Genomic DNA, 12429 nt, shown 5'->3' on the forward strand with positions numbered 1-12429 from the left:
TTTTTGTGGGGTCGTTGTTGCATTTTGGAATTGAGGTAATGCTGGCCATTTTTGGAAGTTTTCCTACCATTTCTATTCTTTTTTTTTAATAGTTTGAGAAGATTAAGTATTAACTCTTGTCTAAATGTTTGGTAGAATTCCTCTGGGAAGCCATCTGGCCCTGGGCTTTTGCTTCTTGGGACATTTTTGTTTACTGATTCAATTTCTTTGCTGGCCATAGTTCTGATCAACTTTTCTATTTATTCTTGTTTAAGTTTTGATAGTTTGTATATTTCTAGGAATTTACCCATTTCTTCCAAATTGGCCAATTTGTTGGCATATAATTTTTCATAATATTCTCTTATACTTGTTCGTATTTCTGTGGTGTTGGTTGTAATCTCTCCTCTTTCATTTGTGATTTTTAATTATTTGGGTCCTTTATCTTTTCCTTTTGCTAAGTCTGTCTAGGGATTAATCAGTTTTATTAAATCAAAGAAATAGCTCCTAGTTTCGTTGATGTATTCTACTGTGTGTTTTTTTTTTGCTTGTTTGTTTCTATATAAATTATTTCTGCTTTAATCTTCATGGGTTCCCTTTTTCTCATGGATTTAGACTTTATTTACTGTTCCTTTCCTAGCTTCTCTAGGTGTAAGGTTAATTTGTGTATTTGAAATATTTCTTGGGGGAAGTTAAGATGGTGGAGAAGTAGGGGGACCCTGGGCTTTCTTCATCCCTCAAACACAGCTGTATTGATGTCAAATTACTTGGAACACCCAGGAAATTGATCTGCATATTGGCAGAAGGATCTCCACAATTCGAGGGAGACAGCTTGTCAGGTGTGAGGTACATGGGTGTGAATTGGGAGAGAGAAAAATGGCAGTGCCACAGGGAGGAGAGAACCCTTTCTGTGGAGAGAAAATAGGGAGAGAAAGAGAGAAGGGTTGAGAAAGTATGGCATCAAGTTAGCACAGAAGGAAAACCACTCTGGATGAGGGATTGGGGAGAAAGAAGTACTGAGTATCCCAGTTTTGTTTTGTTTTTTTTATTTTGCAAACCATGTTCGGAGTTCAAACTCTGAGGTTTTGGAAGTGTGTGACATACTCCAGAGAAGAACTCTGGCACCCACCTCTGGGGAGGAGGGAGCTGGCCTCAGAGTGCATAGTATGGTGTAAGATTCTATAAAGAGTAGTGGGAAAGAACAGTTCCCTTCCTGGAGTTCTTTGGGAACAGGGTTTATTGTTTCCCAAAAACAAATGACACTGCAAGTACCAGCCAAAAGCCTTTCATAAGCAGGGGGAAAAGGCTCTACTTCAGAGAAGGGTGGTGGATCCTCACCATGCTGGGTTATTTAAGACTTTGTGTTTTGAATCCCAGCTGTGCTCCAAAGAAAAAACGCAAGAGAGTTTTGGCGCATGGTGAGCTGACTTCCCTCACTATTCTGTGAGGGATGCCTGAACAGTGGGGGTTGAGATCTTGGGTCTGAGGATGAGAGATTGGAGTGGCACCATTTTCCCACTAAAACCAACATGGTGGGACTTCAGAGAGAGGCAGAGAAGCTCCCAGTGGAGGCAAGACCTGCTTACACCAAATCCTACCCCTCCCTGCCTTGCAATTGCCTATTTACTGGGGCAAGACTCACTCTGAGCCAAGGCAGTTGGCCCCTTCTCCAGAGAAGTATAGTCACCATCCCTCAGGCAACAACAGATAACTCTTTTCTTTTTCTTTTTTCCTCCCTTATTCCTTTTTTGTTTTGGAATCAGTCTCATAGTTCCTTATTTTTTGTTTGTTTTTTTTTTTGTTTCCTTTTTTTGAGAATCAGACTTTTTTATTCTTTTGTTTTTTCTTACTTTTCTTCTGCTTTTTACCCTTATTTTTTACTTTCTTTTTCCTTGGAATCAGCCTTAAATTTTTTTGATTTTCTGTTTGTTTTTTTCTGGTTCCTTTTCCTTTACTTTTATTTGGGGATCAGGCTCCCCCCTTTTTTTCAGGGTTACTTCAACAACAAATCAAAGCACACCCAGTTATAAAGCCAGACACTCCACCAGTGAAAACAAGGAGGAGCTCTACAGAGGACTGACCAGTGGGAATGATCAGTCAAAATGCAATAGCAGAGTACATACAGCATACACCAGAAACATTTCCTGAAGGGCCAGGCCCTGGACAGTGTATGACCCCTTTTATATATAGTAGTACTGTCTGGTGCAAGGTTTTAAAAGACACAAAAGACAGAAACTTAACCAAAATTACAAGATGGAAGAATTCTCCTGAAAAGAAAGGTCAAGAAGAAATCATAGCCAAGGACTTGCTCAAAGCAGATATAAGCAAAATATCTGAAAAAGAATTTATAACAACGGTCATACTATCTGGGCTTGAAAAAAGGCATTGAGGAAACTAGAGAAAACCTTGCTGCAGAGATCAAATACCTAAGAACTAGTCAGGATGAATTTAAAAATACTATAACTGAGGTGTAAAATAAACTGTATACAGTGACAGCGATGATTGAAGAAGCAGAAGCAGAGGAGATAATAGATAATATAGAAGATAAAATTATGGAAAACAATGAAGCTGAAAAAAAAAAGATGAAAAATAAATTCCTAGATCACCAGGGAAGGCTCAGAGAACTAAAAGATTCCATGAAGCAAAACAATTTTCACATCATAGGAGTCCCAGAAGAAGAGCAGGAAAAAGGGGCAGAAGGTTTGTTTGAACAAATTATAGCTGAGAAGTTCCCTGATCTTGGGAAGGAAAGAGCCATCCAAGTCCAAGAGGCATAGATAATTTCCTTCAAGTTCACAAAAACAGGTCAACACCATGACATTTCATAGTTAAACTTGCAAAATGCAAAAATAAAGAGAGAATACTGAAAGCAGCTAGGGACAAAATGTCCTTCACCTACAAGGGTAGACACATAAGGTTAGTAGCATGCCTATTCACTGAAATGTGGCAGGCTAGAAGGGAGTGGCAGGAAATATTCCATGTGCTGAATGGGAAATATATGCAGCCAAAAATCCTTTATCCAGCAAGGTTGTCATTCAGAATAGGAGGGATAGTTTCCCAGACAAACAAAAATTAAGGAGTTTGTCACCACTAAACCATACCTGCAAGAAATATTTAGGGGGACTCTTTGAGTGGAGGTGAAAAAAAAAGACCAAAGCAACAAAGACTACAAAGGACTAGAGAACATCACCAGAAACACCAAGGCACTAAATTCATATCTTTCAGTAATCACACTGGATGTAAATGGACTAAATGTTCTTATCAAAATACAGAGTATCAAGATGGATAAAAAACCACAATCCATCTATATGCTGCCTACAAGAGACTCAGTAGATCTAAAGACATCTGCAGATTGAAAGTGAGGGATGGAGAACCATCATCTATCATACTAATGGAGGTCAAAATAAAGCCAGAGTAAACCTGTTGGGTTTGGCTCCTCAACAGGTACAAAACGATTGAGATGATACCATGCATATTTTCATATCACAACGTTATGAAATTTGAAATCAACTACAAGAAAAAGTTTGGAAAGTGATCAAATACACAGATGTTAAAGAACATCCTACTAAAGAATGGATTTATAAGGAAATTAAAGAAGAAATGAAAAATACATGGAAGCCAGTGAAAATTAACAACACGACTGTCCAACCCCTATGGGATGCAACAAAAGCAGTCCTAGGAGGAAAGTACAGTGTATTTCAGTCCTATCTCAAGAAGCAAGAGAATTTTCCTGCTTCTTCAGGTAGTGCCTGTATTGCTATATACTTCCCTCTTATGACTGCTTCTTTTGCATCCCAAAGTTTGGACTGCTTTTGTTTCATTTTGATTTGCTTCCATGTGATTTTTAATTTCTTCTTTAACTTCCTGGTTAAACCATTTATGTTCTTGAACCTCCATGTATTTGTGGTCTTTCAAAATTTTTTCTTGTAGTTGACTTCTAGTTTCATAGCTCTAAAAATATGCATGGTAGTTTTTAGAAAGTTTATTTTGAGAAAGACAGAGACACTGCAAGTGGGGGAGGGGCAGAGAGAGAGGGAGAGAGACGGAATCCCAAGAAGACTCCGCACTGCCAGCACAGAGCCTGATGCATGGCTTGAACTCATGAAACTGTGAGATCATGATCTGAGTAGAAACCAAGAGTCTGATGCTTAACCAACTGAGCTATCCAGACCCTGCAATTTGCATGGTATGATCTGAATCTTTTTATACTTGTTGAGGCCCTGTTTGTAACTCACTATGTGATCTATTCTGGAGAATGTTCCACGTGTACTTGAAAAGAATGTGTATTCTGCTGCTTTAGAATGAATTGCGAATCTGTCCGTTAAGTCCATCTGGTCCAGTGTGTCATTCAAAGCAATTATTTCCTGGGTGATTTTCTGGTAAAATGGTCTCTACATTGCTGTAAGTGGGGTGTTAAAATCCCCTAGTATTATGTTGTTGTTATCAATGAGTTATTTATGGTTTTGATTGATTTATATATTTAGGTTCTTCCAAGTTGGGGGAATAAGTATTTACAAATGTAAGATCTACTTGTTGGATAGACCCCTTTATTATTATATGGTGCTCTTCTTCATCTCTTATTACACTCTTGGTTTAAAATCTACATTGATATAAGTATGGCGCCTCCAGCTTTTGTTTGATGTCCATGAATATCATAAATTGTTCTCCATCCCACACTTTCAATATGCAGGTGTCCTTAGGTCTAAAATGAGTCTTTCATAGGCAGCACATTGTTGTGTCTTGTTTTTTATCCATTCTGACACCCTATGTCTTTTGATTGGGACATTTAGTCCATTTACATTCAGAGTAATTATTAATACACAATAATGCCATTGTCTTGACTATAAGGTTGCTGTTTCTGGAGATTTTTCTTTTCTACTCTTTGTTGCTTTTTGTCTCTCTTTCTCACTCACAGAGTCTCCTTTAATATATCTTTCATGGCTGATTTAGTCATCACCAACTTCTTTAGTTGTTTTTTTTTTGTTGTTTTTTTTTTCTTTTTTTTTTTTTTTAACCTTTGGGAAATTCTTTATCTATCCTTCTATTCTGAATGAAAGCCTTGCTGGATGAAGTATCCTTGGCTGCGTATTTTTCCCCTCAGGAAATTGAATATATCAGGCCACTCCCTTCTGTCCTGCCAGGTATCTGTGGAGAGATCTGCTGCATACCTTATTTGTCTTCCTTTTGTAGGTTAGGGATTTCTTTCCCCTTGCCTCTTTCAGAATTATTTCTTCATCTGTATATTTTGCAAATTTTACTGTAATATGTCTTAGTCTTAACCTGCTTTTGTTGATTTTGATGGGAATTCTCTGTGCCTGCTGGATTTCGATTACTGATTAATTCCCCAAATTAGGGAAGTTTTCAGCTATAACTTGCCAAAATAAACCTTCTACCCTTTTTTCCCTCTCTTCTTCTTCTAGGACTCCTACGATTTTAAATTTAGTACACTTTATGGAAACACTGAGTTACCTAAGTCTACATTTGTGATCCAATATTTTTCTTTCCCTTTACTTTTTCAGCTTCATTATTTTACATAATTTTATTCTCTATATCACTTAGTCATTCCTCTGCTTCTTCCATCATTGTGGTCATTACACACAGTTTTCCATCTTGGTTATAGAATTTTTTATTTGGCCTAAATTTTAGGTCTTTTATTTCTGCAGTTAGGAATTCCCCAGTGTCTTCAATGCTTTTCTTTATTTCAGCTTGTGTCCTTATGATTGTTGTTTTAAATCCTGGCTCAGGCACGTTACTTATATCTGTTTTGATTAGATCCCTGGCTGTGACCTCTTTTTGTTCTTTCTTTTGGGTTGAATTCCTCCATCTTGTAATTTTATCTAGGTTTCTGTCTTCTCCTGTTAGGAATGCCTGTTATGTTTGCTGCTCCTGAGAGTAATGGCTATATTAAGAATACGTCATATACTATATATACAGGGACTGACACTTCAGGTAGTGTTTCTGGTTTATGCTGTGTGTACTCTGTTGTTGTGTTTTGGCTGCTCCTTCCCTCAGATCAGTCCTCTGTGGAGTTTCTACTTGCCTGCTATGTGTAGTGTTTTGACCTCTTCCAGTCTGTGACAAGTTTTAACTAGGTGTGTTTCGGTCTGCTTATTAAAAAGGAGCTAGATTCTATTTCTCCTAGAGCTGAAACTTTGCAGCACTCTATGGTCAGTAGACTTGGTGGGTGCACAGAGTTTGTTCTGGTCTTCTGTGGGAGGTTTCCACTGCTGCTCTGACGCTCAGGCCCATTTACTGTATTTAAAAAGCACCTGCAGGGGTTCCCGGGTGGGTCAGTTGGTTGCATGTTTGACTCTTGATTTTGGCTCAGCTCAAGGTCTTGTGGTTCATGAGTTCGAGCCCTGCATACGGCTCTGTATTGACAGTGCAGAGTCTACTTGGGAACCTCTCTCTCCATTTCTGTCTGTCCTTCCCCTGCTCTCTCTCTCTCTCTCATTCAAAATAAATAAGTAAAAAATAAAAAGCATCTACAGAGTGCAGGGGGGTGTGGCTTTGTATAAGCAACTCAGGTCTCCACTGTGGGAACTATGTTACTCACTGAAGTCTGTCTGTGCTGATGGATAGGGGGAGGGGGGAATGGCAACAGCCAACTCTCTAGTCCCTAGAAAGGAGAGTTCTCACCCACCGCTGTTCAGGAAGCCCTTACAGAAGAGTGAAAAATCTCTCCTCATTTGTTTCAGGCTTCCCTCAGATCCCTGACTTCACCCTGTCTGTGTCTGAGCCATCTGCCCACTTTGCAGCCAGTGATCCTGTATTTTATCTCAGGCACACTAGCTGGGTTTTAAAACTTCAAATTGTAGGGACTGATGCAGCACAAACCCACACTGATCACTGGGGGATGGTCTCACCATGCTGTGGACTGTACCAATTTGTCTGAGAAGGGCAGTCACATGAATGCACCTGGGCTTGGAGTTTATTGTAAAGCACAGCAAAAAGCCAGCATCCAGGTAAGCTGCCCTTAACAGGTGACTCTGCTTCTGTGATAATGAATAGCAAATCTCATTGTCACCCATCAGGCACCTCTCCCAAATGCACTCCAAGAAGTATCTCTCCCAGTGTGACCCAGGAGATCCTCAGACCACACTGTCCATTCCTAGGCCTCTGCCCTCCTTCTCCACAGGATCACTTCTACTCCTGCCTGGCTCTATCCCAGTGATGGCATGGACTTCTAAGACTTCAGACTTTGAGCTCAGTTGCTTGTAAAAACTTGCAATAACCAGCCCTCTTATTTTCCCTGACAATGGTTTTGGATAGTGTTTTTCTTGTGAAAATGACATTTCTTGTGAAATGTCCTTTGTCCTGATCTCTCTCTCTCTCTCTCCTCTCTCCCTGATCAGGGTTCCCTCTCTTCTGTATAAGTGGTGATTCTTTTCTCCTTCAAATAATGTCGCCACACCTCCTGCCTTCCACAAGGTGGCCTGTTTTCTCCCTGTAGTTGTGCAGTTTTTTCTCAGTCCTTATATTAATTTCTTGGGTGTTCAAAATGACTTGATACTTATCTATCTGCCTTTGAGGGAAGAGGCAAGGATATGGTCCTTCTACTCTGCCATCTCAACTTCCTCCTCTCCTGATATTTTATTATAATTCATTTCTATTTTCATATCATTTTGGTTAGAAAAGATGCTTGGAATGATTTCAATGTTCTTATTGAAATTTGTTTTATGGACTAACATGAGGTCTATCTTGGAGAATGTGCACTTGGAAAGAATCTTCTGTTTTTGCATCGAATGTTCTGTTTATAAGTCCATCTGGTCTTATGCCAAAGACACTGTTTTCTTGCCCTGATGATCTATTCATTGATGTATGGTTGATGTTAAAAATCCCCTTCCATTATTATATTAATTTTATTTTTTTCTTTTATTTCAATTAATATTTGTTTTAACTGCTCCTGTGTTCATTGCATAGACATTTACAGTTGTTTTATCCTCTTGTTGAATTGATCCCATTAATGTTATAATAGTGAACATCTTGTCTTTTGCTACAGTCTTTGCTTTAAAGTCTATCTTTTATGATATAAATATTGCTACTCTTGCTTTTGGTTCACTATCATTTGCATGGTATGTTTTTCTAGCCCTTCACTTTCAGTCTGTGTGTGTCTTTAAGTTGATGTAAGTCTTTTGTAAGTAGCATAGAGATGGGTCTTGTTCTTTATCCATTCAGTCACATTCGTCTTTTGATTGGAGGATTTACTCCAGTTACATTTAAAGTAATTATTGATAGGTATGTACTAATTGACATTTTGTAGTTGTTTTCTGTTAATTTTTGTTACTTCTCTGTTTCTCTTTTCTTCTGCTTCCCTTCTTTGTGGTTTGGTGGGTTCCTTTTTAATGTTATGATTAGATTTTTCTTTTCATTTTTTGTGTATCTATTATAAGTTTTTATTTGTTGTTACCATAAAGTTCACATATAACATCTTATGTGTATAGCAGTCTATATTAAACTGATGGTTGCTTAAGTTTGAATACATAGTAAAAGCACAAAATTTCCCCATTTTATGTATATAATGTTCGATTTTACATCTTTTTATTTTGTGTATTTCTTAAGTAATTTTTTTATATATAACTGCTTTTACTACTTTTATGTTTTAATCTCCACCCTGGATTTATAAGTTATTAGTCTATTACCTTTACTATATGTTTGCTTTAACTGTGGATTGCTTCCTTTTATCATTTTCTTACTTCTACTTTTGGCCTCTTCTTTGCACTCAAAGAATTCCGTTTACATTTCTTATGAGACTGGATTTGTGGTTATTAATGGCTTTCTCTTTTGTTTACCTGAGAAATTTCATCTCTTTCATTCTGAATGATAACCTTTCTAGGTAGAGTATTCTTGGTTGCCGTTTTTTTTTCTTTCAACATTTTGAATGTATCATGACGTTTCTTTCTGACATGAAATGTTTCTACTGAAAAATTAGTTTATAGTCTTATAGTGTTTCCCTCGTATGTAAATATTTTGTTTTTTCATGCTGCTTTTAAAATGGTGCTCTTTTAGTCCAGGACCAGATGGCTTCCCAGGGGAGTTCTACCAGACATTTAAAGCAGAGATAATACCTATCCTTCTCAAGCTATTCCAAGAAATAGAAAGGGAAGGAAAACTTCCAGACTCATTCTATGAAGCCAGTATTACTTTGATTCCTAAACCAGACAGAGACCCAGTAAAAAAAGAGAACTACAGGCCAAAATCCCTGATGAATATGGATGCAAAAATTCTCAATAAGATACTAGCAAATCGAATTCAACAGCATATAAAAAGAATGATTCACCATGATCAAGTGGGATTCATTCCTGGGATGCAGGGCTGGTTCAACATTCGCAAATCAATCAACGTGATACATCACATTAACAAAAAAAAAGAGAAGAACCATATGATCCTGTCAATCGATGCAGAAAAGGCCTTTGACAAAATCCAGCACCCTTTCTTAATAAAAACCCTTGAGAAAGTCGGGATAGAAGGAACATACTTAAAGATCATAAAAGCCATTTATGAAAAGCCCACAGCTAACATCATCCTCAACGGGGAAAAACTGAGAGCTTTTTCCCTGAGATCAGGAACACGACAGGGATGCCCACTCTCACCGCTGTTGTTTAACATAGTGCTGGAAGTTCTAGCATCAGCAATCAGACAACAAAAGGAAATCAAAGGCATCAAAATTGGCAAAGATGAAGTCAAGCTTTCGCTTTTTGCAGATGACATGATATTATACATGGAAAATCCGATAGACTCCACCAAAAGTCTGCTAGAACTGATACATGAATTCAGCAAAGTTGCAGGATACAAAATCAATGTGCAGAAATCAGTTGCATTCTTATACACTAACAATGAAGCAACAGAAAGACAAATAAAGAAACTGATCCCATTCACAATTGCACCAAGAAGCATAAAATACCTAGGAATAAATCTAACCAAAGATGTAAAGGATCTGTATGCTGAAAACTATAGAAAGCTTATGAAGGTAATTGAAGAAGATTTAAAGAAATGGAAAGACATTCCCTGCTCATGGATTGGAAAAATAAATATTGTCAAAATGTCAATACTACTCAAAGCTATCTACACATTCAATGCAATCCCAATCAAAATTGCACCAGCATTCTTCTCGAAATTAGAACAAGCAATCCTAAAATTCATATGGAACCACAAAAGGCCCCGAATAGCCAAAGGAATTTTGAAGAAGAAGACCAAAGCAGGAGGCATCACAATCCCAGACTTTAGCCTCTACTACAAAGCTGTCATCATCAAGACAGCATGGTATTGGCACAAAAACAGACACACGGACCAATGGAATAGAATAGAAACCCCAGAACTAGACCCACAAACGTATGGCCAACTCATCTTTGACAAAGCAGGAAAGAACATCCAATGGAAAAAAGACAGCCTCTTTAACAAATGGTGCTGGGAGAACTGGACTGCAACATGCAGAAGGTTGAAACTAGACCACTTTCTCACACCATTTACAAAAATAAACTCAAAATGGATAAAGGACCTAAATGTGAGACAGGAAACCATCAAAACCTTAGAGGAGAAAGCAGGAAAAGACCTCTCTGACCTCAGCCGTAGCAATCTCTTACTCGACACATCCCCAAAGGCAAGGGAATTAAAAGCAAAAGTGAATTACTGGGACCTTATGAAGATAAAAAGCTTCTGCACAGCAAAGGAAACAACCAACAAAACTAAAAGGCAACCAACGGAATGGGAAAAGATATTTGCAAATGACATATCGGACAAAGGGCTAGTATCCAAAATCTATAAAGAGCTCACCAAACTCCACACCCGAAAAACAAATAACCCAGTGAAGAAATGGGCAGAAAACATGAATAGACACTTCTCTAAAGAAGACATCCAGATGGCCAACAGGCACATGAAAAGATGTTCAGCGTCGCTCCTTATCAGGGAAATACAAATCAAAACCACACTCAGGTATCACCTCACGCCAGTCAGAGTGGCCAAAATGAACAAATCAGGAGACTATAGATGCTGGAGAGGATGTGGAGAAACGGGAACCCTCTTGCACTGTTGGTGGGAATGCAAATTGGTGCAGCCGCTCTGGAAAGCAGTGTGGAGGTTCCTCAGAAAATTAAAAATAGACCTACCCTATGACCCAGCAATAGCACTGCTAGGAATTTATCCAAGGGATACAGGAGTACTGATGCATAGGGGCACTTGTACCCCAATGTTCATAGCAGCACTCTCAACAATAGCCAAATTATGGAAAGAGCCTAAATGTCCATCAACTGATGAATGGATAAAGAAATTGTGGTTTATATACACAATGGAATACTATGTGGCAATGAGAAAAAATGAAATATGGCCTTTTGTAGCAACGTGGATGGAACTGGAGAGTGTAATGCTAAGTGAAATAAGCCATACAGAGAAAGACAGATACCATATGGTTTCACTCTTATGTGGATCCTGAGAAACTCAACAGGAACCCATGGGGGAGGGGAAGAAAATAAAAAAAAAAAAGAGGTTAGAGTGTGAGAGAGCCAAAGCATAAGAGACTGTTAAAAACTGAGAACAAACTGAGGGTTGATGGGGGGTGGGAGGGAGGGGAGGGTAGGGTGATGGGTATTGAGGAGGGCACCTTTTGGGATGAGCACTGGGTGTTGTATGGAAACCAATTTGTCAATAAATTTCATATATATAAAAAAAATTTGTACCCATAAGCATCAACACTTTTATCCCTTCAACCCCTGAAAACCACTTTATTCAGTTATTAAGTAAATAAATATATAGAAAATATACAAATATAAATATAATAAATAAATATAAATATATATTTGTAAATATATATATATATATATTAGTTTCCATATATATGTGATATCACAGTACCTGCCTTTCTCTGACTTATCTTGCTTAGCATAGTGTGCTCAAGGTCCATCCATGTTGTTGCATATTGCAGGATATCCTGCTTTCTCAGGGATGAAAAATACTTTATTGTATATTTGTACCACATCTTTTTTATCCATTCATGCATCGATAGGCATTTGGGTTGTTTCTGTGTCTTAGCTGCTGTGAGTAATGCTGCAATAAACATGAGAGTGCATATATCTTGTCAAAATCCTACTTTTACTTCCTTTGGGAATATACCCAGAAGTAGAATTATTGCATTATATGGTGCATATCTCTTTAATTTTTTGAAGAAACTGTATATTGTTTTCCATAGTGCTTGAACTATTTTAAATACCCAATAAGAGTACATAAGGGTTCTATTTTTAACACATTCTCACTAGCACCTCTTGTGTCTTATCATTTTGATGATAGCCATTCTAAAATGTGTGAGGTGGTATTGTATTATGGGTTTGCTTTACATGTCCCTGATGACTAACAATATTGAGCATCTTTCTATATACCCATTGGCCATACTGATGCCATTTTTGGAAAAATCTTATATTTTAATTCATCAACCCACTTTTTTTTTTTTAACTGGATTGTGTG

This window comes from Lynx rufus, unplaced genomic scaffold, assembly GCF_022079265.1.
Source record: "Lynx rufus isolate CCGP_SWC_20201006 ecotype Redwood Valley unplaced genomic scaffold, mLynRuf1.p SCAF_14, whole genome shotgun sequence".
NCBI lineage: Eukaryota > Metazoa > Chordata > Mammalia > Carnivora > Felidae > Lynx > Lynx rufus.